This window comes from Ictidomys tridecemlineatus, chromosome 4 (genome assembly GCF_052094955.1).
Source record: "Ictidomys tridecemlineatus isolate mIctTri1 chromosome 4, mIctTri1.hap1, whole genome shotgun sequence".
Taxonomy (NCBI): domain Eukaryota; kingdom Metazoa; phylum Chordata; class Mammalia; order Rodentia; family Sciuridae; genus Ictidomys; species Ictidomys tridecemlineatus.
In genome coordinates this window covers 112,320,142-112,340,256 of record NC_135480.1, presented here as the reverse complement: position 1 = coordinate 112,340,256, position 20,115 = coordinate 112,320,142, and the positions used below count along the sequence as shown (strand labels likewise).

General features: G+C 41.1%; 1 non-coding gene across 1 annotated transcript; it reads left to right on the top strand.

The window, feature by feature from the left end:
- Window positions 1-4,778: 4,778 nt before the first annotated feature.
- On the top strand, window positions 4,779-4,851 carry Trnav-cac (transfer RNA valine (anticodon CAC)). The gene has a single exon. It is a non-coding gene; the product is annotated as a tRNA-Val (tRNA).
- The last annotated feature ends 15,264 nt before the right edge of the window (window positions 4,852-20,115 follow it).

Sequence of the window (20,115 nt, the reverse complement as noted above, 5' to 3'; positions counted from 1 at the left end):
TAAATTTTTATTTTTCTTAAGGTACAATCCTGGTTAAACATTTACTGGGAGAATTGAAGTACTGGACAAATAGGAAAATATTTTATGAATTATTACCACAGCATACACATAGAGAAAGGGGAAAATCCATTCAATTCTCATTCAAAAAGACATTCGAAACAAACACCTCTCTGCCCCCCCTCAAATGTGAGGAGCAGAAAGCAGTTTCTACTTTGTTCTTCCAAAACACCTTTTTTTTTTGTTTTTATTATACTCACACTTGAAAAGGTCAGCTAGTGGTATTTCTTACCAAAGGCAATTTTACCAGAATAATTTTTTAAACTTTCTTCATGAGCAGAGATTTGAGCCTTTGAATAGGATCCAGTTATATCCACACATCTGAACAATTGCTGATAATACAGCTCTTTTTCCATCCAACTAGATCTTTCTTCCCTGACACTAACTAGGGCATTTAACTCTGGATATTGTATACATCTCATTATGACTATTGAGTACATATGTTAAATAGCCTGGGATAACATTTGCATAGAGCCATATTTACCATCACTACCCACCAGAACACTCTATCCTGTTAAAATATAAATTTATTTAACATGGGCACCAAAAAAATTCTTTCTTAAATATTAAGCACCATTCATTGGACAATTTGCTTCTGCCTAGTCCTTTAATGCAGATATTCCTGAAGATTTTAACCTCAGACCTCTTTCTGTGTGTCCACATTCTTCCTGAGAAATTGCTACTGCCCCAAGGATTTCTTTTCTTATTTATTTCAATCTTTGGTCTCAGAAGGGTCTTGTAGGTTCCAGAATTGTCATTGCACCTTTCTTCTGGACAGCTCTCATTTGCATAGCCTGCAGGTTCCTCAACTCAATATGTTTAGAGAAACTAGTACATTTTCTCCCCAAACTACTACTCCTTCCAAATTCCCTCATTATTATCCCTTATTTACTCAGTCACTCAATCCAGAAGCTATTGAATTGATCTCCTCATATTGCTTTATCCCTACTATAGTGTCTTAGTTCATACCCTCATCATTCTCACCTGGAGTCCTATAATAATTACTTGTCTGGTCTCCAACATTAAAAATTACTTAACCTGATCATGTCATCCATCTGTTGATATTCTTTAATCAATGGTGTCAGTGTTTTCAAACTAAAGTATGCATAAGAATTTCCCAGAGAATCAGTATGTGGATTCCTGGATCCCAACCACAAAAATTCTGATTCAGTAAATCTGGGATAGGACTCAAGAATCAGTGTTTTTTTTAATATACATATCACACTGCTCTGAGGCAGGTGGTCTATGAACCACATTCTAATAAGCACAGCATTGAGGGTAAACTCATTTCCCACAGGCCAGCATGAATGTTCACTATTTTCTGGCATGTATCCACTTCTCTAACATTATCTATGCCTGTTCTCCCCTTCATGTTGTAAAGTCCAGTATTCAAGGTCAAAGACTAGAATGGCATTCAGCCAGGAGCCCAGGAATGCCTAGATTTCAATGGCTGCTCATTCATCTTCATTTTGAGGATCTATTCTCAAGCTATAACAGGTAAAAAATTTTTGAAGTATCATTCTATTAATAAGCTCAGACCATGCCCAATACCCTTGAATTCATGTTTCTCACAAAACTGAAATGCTGAACATGGCTTAGCAAAATATATAGAGCAGCAAGCAAGATATCACATCTGGGTCAAAAGGTGGGATAGACTAAGTCTACAAAGCTTACTCTGAATTCATTTGTTCAGCTGGTGAGCCCAGCTGGCTGTTATAGTTTGGATCTAGAATGTTCCCAGAGGTTTGCTTGTTGAAGACTTAGTCCCCAGCTGGTGGTGCTATTGGGGGGTGATAGAAACTATAGGAGGTAGGGACTAGTTGGAGAAAATAGGTCACTGGGTACCTACCCTCCCTCTTTTTCTGGCTACATGGGGTAAGCAGCTCTGCTCCATCACACATTCCCTGTGACATTGTTATGCCTTACTACAAGCCCCAAAACAGTGAAGCCAAGTAACTATGGGCTAAAACCTCAGAAATTAGGAGCCAAAATAAGATTTTCTCAGGTGTTTTGCCATAGTGGTGGAAAGCTGACTAGCCCAATGACTTATTCCTAAGGACAAGGACATATAAGAAAAAAGAAGGATGGTGAGTCTGTCTAAGGAAAGGACCTTATGAGAGAGTGCTTACTATCCAGAACACAACTTTTAAAAGAGTTACATTTTCTAAGCCACAGCAGCTACTCTCTAATAAAATGTGGCTGACTTCTTCTTCACCTTGAAGAAGGGACTTGGAAGGGAATGTTGGGAGAAGGCTGGAAGCCATGAGAGAAAGCAGAGTTTCTCTCCCTAACACTTGTTGCTCCTTGGTTGCTGGAGGCATGATGGCATTAGAACCACCCATGGACAGAGCCCCACACCCCATACCATTCTAGACTCTGGAAAGCAAGGAAGAAGACATGTTTGGACAAAAAGTGTTTTTTGAAAAATTATAACTTTTGATTTAGGAATGAGACCAGGAAATATGGATTACATCTTTCAAAGAATATAAGTGAATTTTAAAACAATAAATGAGGTTTTTTTTAGGGTGATGTGTCCTCTACAGTGTCATTAGAAGTCCCATGATAACTGATCAGTGAGTATTCATCACATTAGGTCTTCATTCTCTGAAATATAAACATAGTCACTGAGAAATTACTCAATACTGGCAATAAGAGCTCCAAAATGACTTTTGAGAATTTGGATGTATGAAAGGGAATGTATTGTGGGAGGCCATCCTCGAATGTGATTTGAGTTACCTCCCTGGCTGGGTGAGAGACGCTTAGACACAGCTGTGTCAGAGCTATTCCCCACCCTTTCTCAGCTCCAAGGGCTTGCCCGTGCAGAGGCCTGTCTGGGCACTGCCCCGAAGACCCAATCGTCGCCCCTGACCTTGGGATGCTGTCCCCCTTAACCTTCATTTGATGGGATTTTCCCTGGAATTTTTTGTTCCCCAATAAAAGCCCACTCCCTGGCATGTTCTCTCTCTCTCTCTCTCTCTCTCTCTCTCTCTCTCTCTCTCTCTCTCTCTCTCTCTCTCGCTTGTCTCTTCTGTAAACCTCACTACCTCATTAGGTGGCTGGAGGCGGGAGCTAGGAGAAGCCATCCCAGAGCTGGTTTTAGGTAATGACAAGTCTCTTTAATTTAAAGAGCAATTACTCATGAATCGAACCTTCTTTCATGAAGCCAGCGCTGGTTACGTGGCAGAATGTATATCTGAAGAGCAGAAACACATAGTAGGTTTAAAAATGAATATTCTACCTACTCACTACTGTCTTTAGTGACTCTTCATTCAAGATAGGATATGTCTTCTGTTATGGGTTAGATATTCAGTGTCTCACAAAAGCTCATATGTGAGAAAAATGCATGAAAGTTTAGAGGTGAAATGACTGGGTTATAAGAGTCTTAACCTAATCAGTGTATTAATCTCCTGATAGGGATTAACTGGGTGATAACTGCAGGCAGGTAGGGTGTGGTTGGAGAAGGTGGGTCATTGGGGGGCATGCCTTTGATGTATATATTTTGTCCCTGGTGAGGGGAGTGTCTGTGTGTGTGTGTGTGTGTATGTGTGTGTGTTTCCTGATGTAATGTCCTGAGCTATTTTCTTCTGCCACACTATTCTGCCATGATATTCTGCCTCATCTTGGGCTCCAAAGAATGGAGTCAGCTGCCTATGGACTAAGACCTCTAAAACCATGAGTCTCCCAATAAAATTTTTCTTCTTAATTGTTTTTATCAAGTCTTTTGGTCACAGTAGAAAACAAACAAAACCCTGACCAAAATCATCTCCCTAAAACATCTTTCTTCCAGGTAGGAGCTGAAGTTCACTGGATAGGCATGACCTGCATTCAAATGGATCCAAAATTCTGGTTGACGAAACAAGGGACATCCCTTGGAGATGGACATGCCCTGGGAGAACTGACTGTGCCTAACCTCATGCTGTCTTTTTCTTGGTCTTAGCCTCATGAGTCTTCCCCAGTCACATACACACACACACACACACACACACACACACACACACACACACACACACATGAAAATAGATATATATTTTAGTTGCAGATGGACATAATACTTTTATTTTATTCATTTATTTTTATGTGGTGCCCCAGTCTTATGTAACGGGGAAATCTCCATTATGTCTCTTGGTCAGGCCTGGCATTTAGGAAGAGATGAAACAACTGGCTAGTGGCAGCTTCTGGGGAAAGTTGGAGTGTTTGAGATAGAACAAGGAAAGCTGTAATAACCAACATACAAAATAAACATATTAAAGCCAAGTATAAGATGCTGACCAGAAACTGCCATGCTCAAGGCACACCTGCCTTGGTGGTTATTATGACTTAGATATGAAGTGTCCCCCAAAAGCTCATGTGTGAGACAACTTCAGAATATTCAGAGTTGGATTATCCAATGATATGAATTAATTTGGCATTGACTGTAGGCAGGTAGGGTGTGACTGGAGGAGGTAGATTATTGGGGGTGTGACTTTGGGGTTTATATTTTGTCCATGGTGAGTGGAGCCCTCTCTTTCTGGCTCCTTCTAGTCATGTTCTGAGATGCTCTCTTCTGCCTTACCTTGGGCCCAGAGCTATGGAGTTAGCAGACCGTGGACTAAACTCTGAAACTATGAACCAAAATAAAATTTTCCTCCTTTAAAGTTGTTGTACTCAGGTATTTTGGTCACAACAATGCAAAAGCTGATTAAAAAGTAGTCTTTGTGTAACTTTAAGAATCTTAGAGGGCTGGGGATATAGCTCAGTTGGTAGAGTGTTTGCCTCACATACACAAGGCCCTGGGTTCAATCCCCAGCACCACCAAAAAGAAAAAAAAAGAATCTTGTGTTTTTATAATGTCACTTTTCCATTAAGAGAGACATACACTACACTGAGAAGAGGGATAAAGAGGGCTAAAATTAATTTTCTGTAGAGACTCTGGAATTGCATTACATGTATAAAAACAATTTGCACACACAGAACATGTGGGACAGGCTGGCTTCAGCCTTTCTGCAGTGCATTTAACTTTGTCCCTGCTTACCTACCCACTGCCTCCCAAACAGCACTGGGGTAGTAAATAGAAGACTGGTATGTCCAAGTCAGCCTGCACCACTGTCAGCTTGTCTCTAATAGGCAGGGACTCAGCCATTCCTGCAAAGAGCCCAAGGGAAGAGTTCCTGAGTCTTTCATATTCTTGGTTACCTTCCTCACTGCCCTCAGTGATTTAGATAGCATCTGATTTGACCATTTCCAGGGGTTGTGTAACTTCCAGAAAGGAGATGAGAGGGGAGGAGAAGAGAATGGATAAGCCCTGGAGCCTTACATATACTACAACCTTTGTTGATTTTTTTTTGTGCCAGGTGTTTTATATGTACCTAATTAAGTTATTGCCACAACATTGAGACAGGTACAGTTATTACCACTTGCAGATGCAGCCAAGAGAAGTCAAATTAAATTGCCCTGTATCAGTCTTTCTCAAATCTTTCAGTGCATCAGATTACAGAGTTATGACTTAGTAGATTTGGAATGGACCAAGAGTGTGCATTTCAAACCAGATCCCAGGCAATGCTGGTGCTGTTGGTCCAGGACACATAGTTAGGAGATGAACACGCTGAGATTCAAACTTAGACCAGTTTCATCCGCATGCAAAGCTTATTCTAATATACCTTTGTGATCAGGACATCATGGACATGAACTTCAACTTGGAGCCTTTAGGGAAGCCTGTATTGTGGGAAGCATTTAGTTTTATATGGGTGTAGGGTAAAAGGAAGGACTCAGTTGTGGTAGTTGGAGGCACTGGGCCTACTGGATGTACCATATCCCATGGGGTTTGATGACCATTTCTAAGGAGTCCCCTGGTTCTTGCCCTAGTGACCTGGGGTTAGGTGAAAGGTTTACTTGTTCATTCATTCATCACTGACTTGTTCTCGGAGTTTACTGTGTGCCAGGATTGCAACAGGTGCTAGGGAGGCCAAGATGCCCACAGTTCAGTGGGAAACAGATGGAGAGGGTTATCCTGTGTGTGACAGTGGGGCAACACACAGGGCAGGGCTCCTGGAATTGACACAACCTCTAGAGGGTCCCGCCACATTCCAGTCTATCTAATTTCTTCAAAATTAGAACTCCTTCCAGTTCTAATTTTGAAGAAAAACCTATCCAGGAATTTAGGAGGTGTTTCCCCAGAGTCAGAAACCACACAGTGATGTATACAGGAATAGTTCAATATACAGTATCATTACTTATAGGGGATTAGCTACGGAAAGGCAATCAAACAGAACTCTAAAGAATATCCTAGGGCTGAGAAAGAGTAGCTAGGGGAGAAATAAACTTGCCAGGGGATACCCTTCTCCCAGCCTGGAATTCTGACCTCTACAGAGCACGTGCCTGAAGCAGCCCTACATGGTGGAGAGGCTGTCTGGTTTGCCCTGGGCCAGTTGTAGCAAGCAGGAAAAAGCAGGTGGAGCTAGCAGAATTCCAGGTTTCTCCATTCAGTACCAGCAGACTAAGGTGGGGTTCTGGGAATCAGGGGCCAAAACCTGCAAGCCCTCTGGGGATCAGGGTAGGGGACAAAAGCCAGGAATCCAACAAGGATAGGCAACAACACTACCTGGAGCCTGAGCAACAAGTTTTGCATGCTCCCTTTTAGCAGCCACAGGCAAGCAGAAACAGAACCCAAGGGCAGAAGCCCATTCTTTCTTCACTATTCTTCTGTGACCTCTCCCACAAAGCTGAATGAACATAAAGCCAATCTGCAAGGGAGAGATGTTTACAAGGTCCAGCATTATTATTATAGAGCAAGTCAATAAAAGGTCGCGTTTTACTCAGCCTTTTCACTTCTTTTTTTTTTTTTTTTTTAGCCTTTTCACTTCTGTGACCAAAGGATCTGATAAGAATAATTTTAAGTAGAAAAAGTTTATTTGGGGGATTTCCGAGGTCTTAGTCCATAGATAGCCAACTGCATTTCTCAGGGCCTGATATGAGGCAGAACATCGTGGCAGAAGAGTGTGGTGGAAGAAACCAGATATGGACATGGCCACCAAGAAACAGAGAGACTCTACTTGCTAGATACAAAATATATGCCCCAAAGGCAACCCTCAAAATCCACCTCTTCTACCCAGCTACAGTTACCTCTAGTTATCCCTATCAGGGGATTAGCTCACTGATTGGGTTAAGGCTCTCATAAATCATTTCACCTCTAAACTTTCTTGCATTGTCTCACAAATGAGCTTTTGGGGGATGTCTTATATCTAAACCATAACATTCTGTTCCTGGCCCTCAAAATCTCATGATAATTTCACAATGCAAAATATATTTAGTCCATTTTCAAGAGTCCCCATAGCCTCAACAGTTCAAGCACTGAACAAAAGTCCACGTTCAAAGTCTCCTCTGAGATTCAAGGCAAAATCTTAGCATGATCCCCTATAAAAATAAAAAATAAGTTACATGTATTGAATATATAAAGGTATAGTGTAGACATTTCCATGTGGAGAAATAGGAACATAGAAAGGAGGGATTGGACCAAAGCAAGATAGGAATCTGGCTGGACAGGCAGAGTGAGACATTTACCTCTGCTGGAAGATGGTTAGGGAGTCTTCCATGAAATACTTTCTATTCTATCTTGGAGAACCCATAGAAACTGGTCTGAGGAAGGTGAGAAAAAGCCCTTTAGGCAGAAGTAATTCACACAAAGTTGCAAAGTGGTAGAAGAAGAAGATGGCTTTTCCCCTAGAAGCTCTTCAGGAGTAAGAACTGGTGATATTGAGTTCTTTCTCCAGGAGGAAGTCCCATTCAGCAGAGAATACCATGCCTTTGGGACAAAATGGAAGACAGGAAGGTGATATGTAAGCCAGTTTTACCCTCCTCTATCCTGCTGCTGGGATCCTCTTGCTTCATATCCTTCTGGTTGCCAATCCTTTCTCCTAGCTCTGCCTTCTCATGTTTCAGAAGTTAATTTCTGACCTTTAATTTCTCTCTAGTAGTTTGGGAGTCTCTAGGTGAGCTTAATAGAAGGTGATTCTTAGCACCTCCCCCTTCTGTCCTTTCTTGATTTGTGGTTTGTTGTGATGAACTTCTGATGCTGCCAATGCTAAAGCCAATGCCGATATCCACCAGAGTGAATACCCATGAGAGCTGTGTCAATGCTGCTGGTACCTTCTCTCCAGGGCACTGGTGGAAACACACCCAATGTGACCACCATTATGTCTAGAGAGTGTGGGTGGGTTGCTAATGCCCCCCAAAATTCCATCTGTCTTAGTCTATTTGGCTACTGTGATGTCTACCAAGACTGGAAAATCTATAGACCAGAAATTTATTTATTTTCTTACAGTTCCTGAGTGTAAGATATTGAAATTGCTGGCACCAGAGCCAGGCGCCAGCAATTTCAATATCTGGCAAGGGGCCATTTCAAGATGGTGCCTTGAATGCTGGCTAGCAGGACACTGTGTCTTCACATGGCAGGATGTAGAAGGGCATAAAGAAAACAAACTCCTTCCATCAGGAGCCTATATGAAAGCAACTAACCCCGTTCACAAGGGAAGAGTCCTCATGACCTAATCACTTATTAAAGGACCCATCTCCTAAAACTATTACATTGGCAACACCTGCATTTTAGAGGGGACACATTAAGACCAGAGCGCCAATTGAGGCTCCTTCTACTTGAGAAAAGTGTATTCAGTCTGCATCAGAGATGGGACTAAAAGCTCTTGCTCTGTCTTGTCCTAAGGATTTCTGTCCCTTCTCCCCCAATACCACCTGTGTCTTAAGCAAAATTTATGCCCTCTAAAGAGTGAGTTCCATTCTAGGAGGCTTTCAGTTTTCTTACGATAACAGACCATGGGTCTTATCTCATATTGGACCTCCATACTTTTGGGGGTAGTTGCCCAGGGCACTGTATTAAGGATACTATGTGCAGATCTGGAACAACTAGGAAAATATAATAAATTTGCATGATTAATGGAAGCATCTCTGAGAATTGGGCCTTGAATAGCCCCCTGCCTCAAATCATGTATGCAATGAACTCAAACAGGACCCCTTCTATATGTAGTTGCTTTATTTTTCAAACAGGAAATATAAAGCTTGTTTTTATATGAAAACTGTTTTTGTTTGTTTGTTTACTAGGGAACCCAGGGATGCTTTCCCACTGAACTACATCCCCAGTATTTGTATTTTATGATGGTTAGGGAGTCTTCCATGAAATATTTTCTATTCTGTCTTGGAGAACCCTTAGAAACTGGTCTCCTCATAGAGACTAGGTCTCCTCAAGTTGCTAAGAAGGCTATGATTTTGAAGCTGGAGTATGAGTCAGAACCATCACCCACAGCAGCCAACTGTAGGTGGGAGCATCCCAATTCTTCAGAGCAGTCGCTGCCTCTTCATTTCACTGAGGCATCATGCACCCAGAAGTCACCTGGAGGGCTTTTCTTTGGGTGCCACTGGTACCCGCTGCCACTGCCACCATTGCCACTGCTGCCACTGACCCACCACCCACTGCCAATGCTGCTGAGCCACTGCAGCTGCTGCTGACCCATTGCCCACTGTCACCAACCCTTACCACTACCGCTGCCACCACTTCCAGAGCCTGGGGGGCCAGGGTGCCAGCAGGTTTGCCACCAACACCATCTCAGGGAATAGTTGCCTCTGTCTGGGGATGCTGGCCAGGACCTGGAGATCCATTGTCAGGGTGCCTATAGGTTTGGCAATGCCTGGGGTTTTCCTGCTGGGAGTGCTGGTGATTGCCATCTTGCTGCTGCTTCTCAGGATTGCTTCTTCATGTGAGTGTATCCCTGGTGGTCTCTCTGCAAATTGGAGTGGCATTGAGATATTGGGACTGCAACATGGCTGAATCTGGGATATCTGAAGCCCAGATCTGTGGGATAGTGACTGGGTCTGAAAGGGCTGGTCTGGGCCTGGCAATCCTGTGAGAAGTCAGAGAGAGGGCTGAGAAACTTTTGAATGCCAATGGAGACACTTGTTTAATTTTCCATCAAGATTTATTTTATTTTTTTCTTCTCTAACATCTCTACCATATTTGGAGCAAGGTATTTTTTCATGCATCAGTTTGTTGAAGATAGTGAATATGAATGGTGTTTTGCAGTTTTGTTGTTGTACTCTTTTTTTTTTTAAGAGAGAGAGAGAGAGAGAATTTTGAATATTTATTTATTTATTTATTTTTAGTTTTCGGCGGACACAACATCTTTGTTTGTATGTGGTGCTGAGGATCGAACCCTGGCTGCACGCACGCCAGGCAAGTGTGCTACCGCTTGAGCCACATCCCCAGCCCCTTGTTGTTGTACTCTTATATTTCAATTTTTTCTTTGTATGTATTTTTCCTCTTACTCATCTGTTTTCCTGGATTCTATTTCTACCTTTTCTCCAGCCAACAGCTAATCTCTGTCAGTTCCTCTGCCACTCTTCCTGTGTATTTTTTACTTCTAGCTTCTCTCTTCCTCCTTCATGAACATCACTTCCCACACTACTTCTGTTTTCTCTGTGTCCACCATTTGAAATTGAACACCCTTTTAGCAAATTTTCTGTTTATATTGTAGACAGTGATTGAACTCATCATTTCTGTTTATTGTGAGAAAGCAGTAGTTGCTTTAGGAGCTATTAGGTTTAAGGCTATATATTGTTTACACTGGATGCTATTGATATTGGTGTCTCTCTTCAAGGCAAGGTACTGGAAACCTTCAGGGACAATATTAGTCTACAGAGCAGAATCTGTAATGTCTCAGATCCCTACTTCTGTATGGGAAAACATACAACATGAAGAAACAAGAGAACAAATTGTCCCAAAAAAACCAAGATGATCCAGTAACAGAATCCACTGACATAGTAGAAGAAATGTCTGAGGAGTTTAGAATGTACATAGTTAAACTGATTTGTGAAGTAAATAATGCTATAAACAGTGAACTCAAAGAGAAAATACAGGAAGTGAAAGATCACTTCAATTAAAAAAAAAGCTAAAATACTTGAAATGGAGAAATCAATAAACCAAATTATAAATTCAGTGGAAAGCATCACCAACAGACTAGATCACTTGGAAGACAGAACCTCTGGCAATAAAGACAAATATATAATCTTGAAAATAAAGTTGACCATGCAGAGAAAATGGTAAGAAACCATGAACACAACTTCTAAGAATTATGGAATAACACGAAAAGACCAAATTTAAGAGTTATTGGGCTAGATGAAGGAGCCGAGATACAAACCAAAAGAATGCCAATCTTTTTAATGACATAATTTCAAAAAATTTCCCAAAACTAAAAAATGAAATGAAAAACCAAATATAAGAAGCTTACAGGAACCCAAATGTACAAAATTACAGCAAACCCACACCAAGGCACATTAGAATAAGAATGAATAAAATGCAGAATAGGATAAAATCTTAAAGTCTGTGAGAGAAAAAAAGTCAAGTCACATTTAGAGGGAAACAAATTCAGATCTCAAGTGATTTCTCAACCCAGACCCTCAAAGCTAGGAGGTCTTGGAATAATATATTTCAAGCTCTGAAAGAAAATGTCAGGAATTTTATATCCAGCAAAATTAAGTTTCAGATTTGAAGATGAAATAAAAACCTTCCATGATAAACAAATTTAAAAGAATTCACTAGAAACCTGCACTACAGAATATTCTTAACAAAATATTCCTTGAGGATGAAATGAGAAAAAAAAAAGTGAAAACCAGCAAAGGGAGGAACCACCCTCAAGGAATAGTCAATCAGAGGAGAAACAAAGCAAATTAAAAACCAGACATAAACCAAAATGGCCAGGAGTACAAATCATATCTCAATAATAACCTTGAATGTTAGCCTAAACTCATCAATCAAAAGACATAGACTGGCAGGTTGGATTAAAAAATATGACTCAATAATATGCTGTCTCCAAGCTACTCACCTCAGGGGTAAAGACAGTGGATACAGACTGAAGGCAAAAGGATGGGGAAAAAAACGTATCACTCATATGAATCAAGTAAACACACAGGGGTTTCCATCCTCATTCAGATAAAGTGGATTTCAAGGAAAAGTTAATCAGGAGGGACAAAGGACATTTCATACGGTTTAAGGGAATTATACATCAGCAGGACATAACAATTGTAAATATTTATGCCCCAAACAATGGAGCATCTACATACATCAAACAAACCCTTCTCAATTTCAAGAATCAAATAGACCACAACACAATAATACTTGGTGAATTTAATACATCTCTCTCACTACAGGACATATCTTCCAAACAAAACTAAATAAGGAAAGTATAGAACTAAATAATACAATGAATAATTTAGATTTAACAGATATATATTTAATCCATCACCAAGCAAACACACTTTCTTCTCAATAGCACATGAATCCTTCTCTAAAACAGACCATATCTTATGACACAAAGCAACTCTTATTAAATACAAAAAATGGAGATGATATCCTGAATTCTATCAGATCAAAATGGAATGAAATCAGAAATCAATGATAAAATAAAAATAGAAGCTATTCTAACATATGGGGACTAAATAATACACTATTGAAGGACAAATGGATAGTAGAAGAAATCAAGGATGAAATAAAAAAAAATACTTAGAGGTAAATAAGAATACCGATACAATATATCAGAATCTCTGGAACACTATGAAGGCAGTAATAAGAGGAAATTCATTGCATTGAGCTCATTCATTACAGGAATAAAAAGTCAACAAATAAATGATCTAACATTACATCTCAAAGCCCTAGGAAAAGAAGAACAAATCAACCCCCCAAACAGTAGAAGACAGGAAATAATTAAAATCAAAGCTGAAGTCAATGAAATTGAAACAAAAGAAAAAAATTGAAAAAACAAAAAGTTGGTTCCTTGAAAAAAATAAATAAAATAAATAAAACCTAGCCATGCTAATAAATAGAAAAAGAAAATTCAAATTACCAAATTATGTGATGAAAGAGGAAATACCACAACAGACAAAACTGAAATATAGAAGATAATTAGAAACTATCCTGAAAACTTATACTCCAATAAAAGAGAAAATATTGAAAACATAGACAGATTTCTATATATTTCTGCCCAAGCTGAATCAAGAGGACATACACAATTTAAACAGATCAATTTCAAGTAATGAAACAGAAAATGCCATCAAAAGCAAACTAATCAAGAAAAGCCCAGGACCAGATGGATTCTCTGCTGAGTTCTATAAAACCTTCAAAGAAGAATTAACACCAATACTTCTCAAAGTATTTCATGGAATAGAAAAGGAGGGAACCCTTCCAACCCTCCATTCTGTGAGGCTACTATCTATCACCCTGTGCCAAAACCAGATAAAGACACACCAAGGGAAAAAAACTTCAGACCAATGTCTATAGACACAAAAATTCTCAATAAAATTCTGACAAATTGCATAAAAAATATATTAAAAAGAAGTGCACCACAATCAAGTAGGGTTCATCCCAGAAATATGTTGGTTCAACATACAGAAATCAATAAACATAATTCATCACATCAGTAGACTTAAAAACAAGAATCATATAATCATCTCAATAGATGCAGAAAAGACATTTGAGAAAATATAGCACCCCTTCATGTTCAAAACACTAGAAAAACTAGGGATAGTAGGAACATACCTCAACATCATAAAAGCTATATATGCTAAACCCAAGGCCAACATAATTCTAAATAGAGAAAAATTGAAAGCATTCTCTCTAAAAACTGGAACAAGACAAGAATGCCCTCTTTCACCACTTTGATTCAACATCATCCTTGAAATTCTAGTCAGAGCAATTAGAAGAAAGAAATAAAATAGATACAAATAGGTAAAGAAGAACTCAAACTATTACTATTTGCCAGTGACAGGATTCTATATTTAGAAGATCCAAAAAATTTCACCAGGAAACTTCTAGGACTAACAAATGAATTCAGCAAAGTAGCAGGATATAAACTTAATACCCATAAATCAAATTCGTTTCTATACATCAGTGATGAATCTACTGAAAGAGAAATTAGCAAAGCTACCTCATTCACAATAGCCTAAAAAAATAAAATAAAATACTTGGTAATCAACCTAACAAAATAGGTGAAGGACCTCTACAATGAAAACTACGGATCACTACAGAAAGAAATTGAAAGAAAGCCTTAGAGGATGGAAAGACCTCCCATGCTCCTTGATAGGCAGAATTAATATTGTCAAAATAGCCATACTGCCAAAAGCATTACACAGATTCAATGCAATTCGTATTAAAATCCCAATGACATTGTTCAGAGACTAGAAATAGCAATCATAAAATTCATTTGGAAAAATACAAGACTCAGAATAGCCACAGCAATCCTTAGCAAGAAAAATGAAGTAGGAGACATCACAATACCAGACCTTAAATTACACTACAGAGCTATAGAAACAAAACAGCATTATATTCGCACTGAAACAAACATGTAGACCAATGGTACAGAATAGAAGACACAGAGACAATCCCACATAAATACAGTTATCTTGCACTAGACAAAGGTACCAAAAACATTCACTGGAGAAAAGATAGCCTATTCAACAAATGATGCTGGGAAAATTAGAAAGTCACATGTAACAAAGTGAAATTGAACCTCTATCTGTCACCCTGCACAAAACTCACCTCAAAGTGGATCAAAGACTTAGGCACTAGAACAGAGACCCTATGCCCCATAGAAGAAAAAGTAGGCACAAATCTTCACCATATCAGCCTTGTATCTGACTTCCTAACAAGAATCTTAAAGCTCAAGCTATAAAATCAAGAATCAATAAATGAGATAGATTTATTGATTTATTAAGCTTATTTTCAGCAAAAGAAACAATCAGTAATGTGAAGAGAGAGCCTACAAATTAGAAGATAATCTTTACCATATGCATCTTGGATAAAGCATTAATCTCTAGGACATATAAAGAATTAAAAATACTTAACACCAAAAAAATCCAAATAACCCAATCAGTAAATGGGCTAAGGAACTAAACAGACACTTCACAGAAGAAGTAATACAATTGATCAACAAATATATAAAAACATGTTGAACATCTCTAGCAACTAGAGAAATACAAATCAAAATTAAGATTTCATCTCACTCCAGTCAGAATGGGAATTATCAAGAATATAAGCAACAATAAATGTTGGAGAGGATGCGGGGGAAAAAGGTACATTTGTACTTTGCTGGTGGGAATGCAAATTGGTGCAACCATTATGGAAAGCAGTATGGAGATTCCTCAGAAAACTTGGAATGGAACCACCATTTGAACCAGCTATCTCACTCCTCAGTTTATACCCAAAGGAGTTAAAATCAGCCTACTATCAAGATGCACTCACATCCATGTTTATAGCAGCTCACCTCACTATAGCTAAACTATGGAACCAACCTAGGTACCCTTCAATAAATGAGTGGATAAAGAAAATGCGGCATATATATATGATGGGATATTACTCAGCTTTAAAGAAGAATACAGTTATGGCACTTGCTGGTAAATGGATGGAGTTGGAGAATATCATGCTAAGTGAAATAATCCAATCCCAAAAAACCAAAGGCTGAATGTTTTCTCTGATATGTGGATGCTTATTCACAATGGTTGTGGCACGGGGGTGGGGGGTGAGGCTAGGGAAGAATAGAGTTATTTTAGGTTGGGTAGAGAGGAGTGAAGGGAGGAGAGGGGGTATAGGGGTAGGAAAGACAGTAGAATGAAACTGATATTATTACCTTATGTACATATGTGACTGCATGACTGATGTGATTCTACAACATGTATAATCAGAAAAGTGTAAAATTATACTCCATTTATGTTTGATATATCAAAGTGCATAAATGCATTCTACTGTCACGTGTAACTAATTAGAACAAATTAAAAATGCTAAAAAAAAAAAAAGATGTAGCTGGAGTTTTTACAAAACCAGACAGTTCAGGGCTGGAAAACAAATCTACATTCAGTCAGGATTCTGAGGAAGTGGTCTTTGGGTCACTCCTGACATGGTGCTCTCTACCAACAGGTGCACTTTGCTACACTGCTCCTGGCTTGATGCCCACAAAAATGCAGGCAGAGAAATAGATGCACATATGTGAACTGAACTGAATTGTTTTCAGTGGCTGGAAGACAGAGGTGGAGGCACCAGCTCAAACTCTTACCCTCTTACCTTCTACCTTCTATCCTGACCACACTAGGGAGGACAGCTATCCCGACCTCTGCAGGGACCAAGTGGTGGGCTTCTGGTGCAGATGACCTGGGAGAGCTCTCCAGAGGGTGGATTTGCACTGCTGCTGAGCATCAGGAAGTCTATGGCATTAGTCCTGCTGGGTCTGCCAAGCTCCTTCCCAGAAGTAAGTAGAGAGAAAGAATTTGGCCTTTGGGTATAATCTGGGTATTTAATCCTCTTTCCCACATTCTCCTAATGTGCTACATTGGGCAAGCTCCTGAGTTTGGTAACTCCTTGTTGAGGTGGGAAAACTCCATGCGATTGTAAGAGGACTACAAGAAGTGAAATATGTATGCACTCCACATAGTCACAGGCACAGACTAGTGTTCACCAAGTTGGCTGAATTGATACACTGGCCTGACCAGAAATGAGGATGGTCGGAAATGACAATCTCTACATTCTTTTTAAGAATGAGGTGTGCTTTCTTAATGGCTTGAGCTTCCAGAGTGTGATGGGTGTTCTCTACTGCTTTTGTTCACTGTTCTCTCAGTGTCTTTGTGTAGAGAATCACTCCCTCCTACCACCCTGTGGGTGACATGGGGGCACTGCCATGGGAACCTCTGGAGGACATGGAAACTGAGTCAGAAGTTGTTAGCCCCAGTGAACTCTCACCACCCTTGCTTGGGAAGAGATGAGGGCATTGGCTTGGAACAAAGCTCTTTCCCAGAAAACAGGGACAGGGCATGACTGAGCAGTCGACACCGTGGGGAGGGTACAAAGGAGCCTGGAGACACAGAGCCATGGGAGTCACATTAGAGGATCAGCTTTCCTTGACTAAGAGCTGCAATACCCAGGTAGGCAAAGAGGAGGCAGGGAGCTAGCACAGCACTGAATGCTAGAGGACCTCTAAATAGAGGAAGTGGGAGAGAGGGGATAGAGCAGGGCAAGGTCATGCCTTGCTCGGATTCATCTGGCCTGGGAGAGATGTGGAGCTTTCATCTGAGATGGGGCTTGTCTCTCTCAATCTGAAAGCTTAGTAATGGAAAGTTGGGACAGGGGTCAGGGCACAGAGGAGGCTGGCTGGGTCTCAGTTAAACTCTAGGGCTGGGGTGCTCCTCCATTGCTAAAGACTTCAATTCCTTTTGTCAGGAACAAGGACATATTAGGAATCTTTAAGGGAAATGAGTTCAATGGTTTGGAGCAGGGCTTGCTTCTTGTTTCCTAATGGCTTCATCTAAATATCTCTAGGAGCTCCTGTCACTGTTGGTATCCAAGGAGTTCCTGAAAGGAGAAACACCCACAATTCCCTCTCCTCTACCCCAAACTGTGCTGGGTGCTAGGGCCAGATCCTGCACCAGAGGGTCTCTGGAGAGTCAGGGAGAGTGTTGGGGACTGCTGCTCAAGCCCTGCTGCTCAAGCCACTGGTCTTTGTCCAGCATCAGTGGAAGAAGCTGCAGAAGGTAGAAGTGGGGAGGAGAGTGAAGTGATGCAGTCTGTCTCCCACCAGTGTCCTGGATGAGCTGTGGCCCTCTGCAGAGTGCCAGATCATGAGGGTGGGGCTTCTTTATCCAGGTCTCTGCAGGCCAGGTTTGAGTAGTTCTTCCCTCAGGTTTGCTCTTGGATTCAGAGACTGCACCATCCCTATGGCTTCTCCTAAATCCAGCCCACACCTTTGCAAATATCCCTTTTATTAAACTATTATATCCCCATTTGAGGGTGTTTCCAGCTCAGATTATGACCAACAATGGGGTGGTCTTTCTCCAGGATTCTCAGAGATGTTTTGGGTTAAGTCCCTCTTGCAAGTAGGGGCTTTAGCAGATTGATTACAATTGTGTCCCTGAACTACCCAGCTATGGCTTTGGGTACCTCCCATCACCTAAGATTCACTTTTCTCATTTTTCCCTATAAAATGGGGACAATAAATGGCCCCTCCTTTGTGATTTGTTATGTAGGTTAAATGATGGTCAGGTACCAAATGTTGGCAAAGACTTGGCTCAGTGACCTTGACCTGGCTTCTGCTAGCCTCCAACCCACCTCCTCTAAATCTCTTCCCACTGTCAGAAGGTGAAGTGGAACAGGCCTCTGTAGAGGCAGCTGTCAGCTATCCCAGGCCCTGATGAATGAATAAGTGTTAAATCATTAATGTAGCTGGAAGCAGCCTAAGAGAATCAGCACAGCCCACAATGTGCCCATATGTGAACAGACGATTGTTGCCTCTGAACTAACACTATGGCTAAATGACAGTCCTCCTGAACCAAACCCCACCAACTCACTGCCTTTCCCAAAATTAAGTACAAATTGTCTTTTAGTTTGAGCTTTTAGAAGCATCTCCTAAAATGTGTGATTATAGCCCAGCCTTAGTATTTCATGCTGTGTGGACAGGCCTCTCCCTCAGTGATTCAGGTCAAATTAAATAGGAATTCCCAGACAGACCCTAATAATAAAAATTATCCTTATTAAGTCAGTGCTGCCACCACTACTTCTGTTTAGATTCTGTGTTTTTGTTTTTGCTTTTAAATCTCTTAAGCAATGGTCCAAATAATGAATGAGAAGAAGACAATTTCCCTATTTTCTGCAGATAGGGTGTCCCTCAGGGTGGAGCCAAAGATCTACTGGAGCAACAGATGAAGGGGCCTTACCCTGGGAGAAATCCAGAGCCCTGTCTGATACTTCCAGTGAGTCAGGTCCCCAAATGCTTCTGCCAGGCTGGAGGAAGCCCTGCACAATTTGGATCCTAGTTAATACCAAGATGAGAAAGAGTGAACTTGTTTATTGCTTATTACCAGGAGACACTTTGTCTTCATACAGGGTTGACAGTTTCTGAGTTCTGTACCTGGATTCCCAGACTCACCATAATGTGGTGATAGGATCCTGCTCATGGAGGTTAACTGGAGACTGTTGCCTAGCTCTGGGGACTATACCCATATGAGAATGTTCAGCCCTGATAAACAGCTCAAAGGAAAATACTAACCCTGTTCCCCCAAATCCTGGGATTTGGGAAGGCAGAGGATCTCTTCTTGAGAAACAGTCTGGTTTTTGGAAGGAAGGAAGGAAGGAAGGAAGGAAGGAAGGAAGGAAGGAAGGAAGGAAGGAAGGAAGGAAGGAAGGGTACCAGAGCAGAGCATAATAGAAAAGTTGCATGGAGACCAGGGACCTGTGGGAAAGCTGAGGAGAAGAGCCAGTGGACTAGGATACCCAGTTCAGGCTCAGGGTTGGCCTGCAAGTCCGGGAGCCAGCCACTTGTTATGCATCCAGCTGCTTCTGTTCAGAAGGTCCCCCAGACAGCAGTCCCTGACTCCTGGAAGTCATTTCCTGAAGCTGATAATGAAGATGACGCACTTGGAAGCTTGGTAACTCGGGCGTGGGGTTGGGGTGGGAGTAGGACATGGGGGCCGGTCATTCATTCCAAACCCTGCAGCAGCGCTCATCTCCTGAACCGGACACAGGGCGGGGCGCAGAGGCAGGGAACCCAGAGGCCACACCAAGAGGCGAGTGCTTCTCTCTGCAGAGCCTGAAAGGTCTGCTGGGGCCCGGGACTGCTGAGCGATGAAGCCCCGTGCTGTGATAAAAGGGAGCAGAGGAATCTGTCTTTGTCTCTGCTGCCCTTGGTACTGACGACCTTGAGGAGCCTCTGGTTTCTCCTGTCCCAGATTGGTTTCCATGGGAACCAGAGTGGCAGAAAAACCACTTTGCTGAGGTGAAATGCCCCAGGATGCCATGAGTACCTAGGGGGAAAACCACCAGAAAAAAATAAAGCATCTAAGAAATTACCCTGCCGTGCGCTTCCTCATAGCAGGAACCATCTCCTCTGAAGTTTCAGTTCTTTAATTTTATGTCCCCAGGTTAGATTAGGCTGCAGATGATTCTCATAGTCCTCTGAATTTTTGTTATTTAAATAGTACTGTCTTGTGTCTGGCAGGTGTATGATGATTGCTTATTACATGAATTCTTGCGTGAGGATTGGGCCTTGA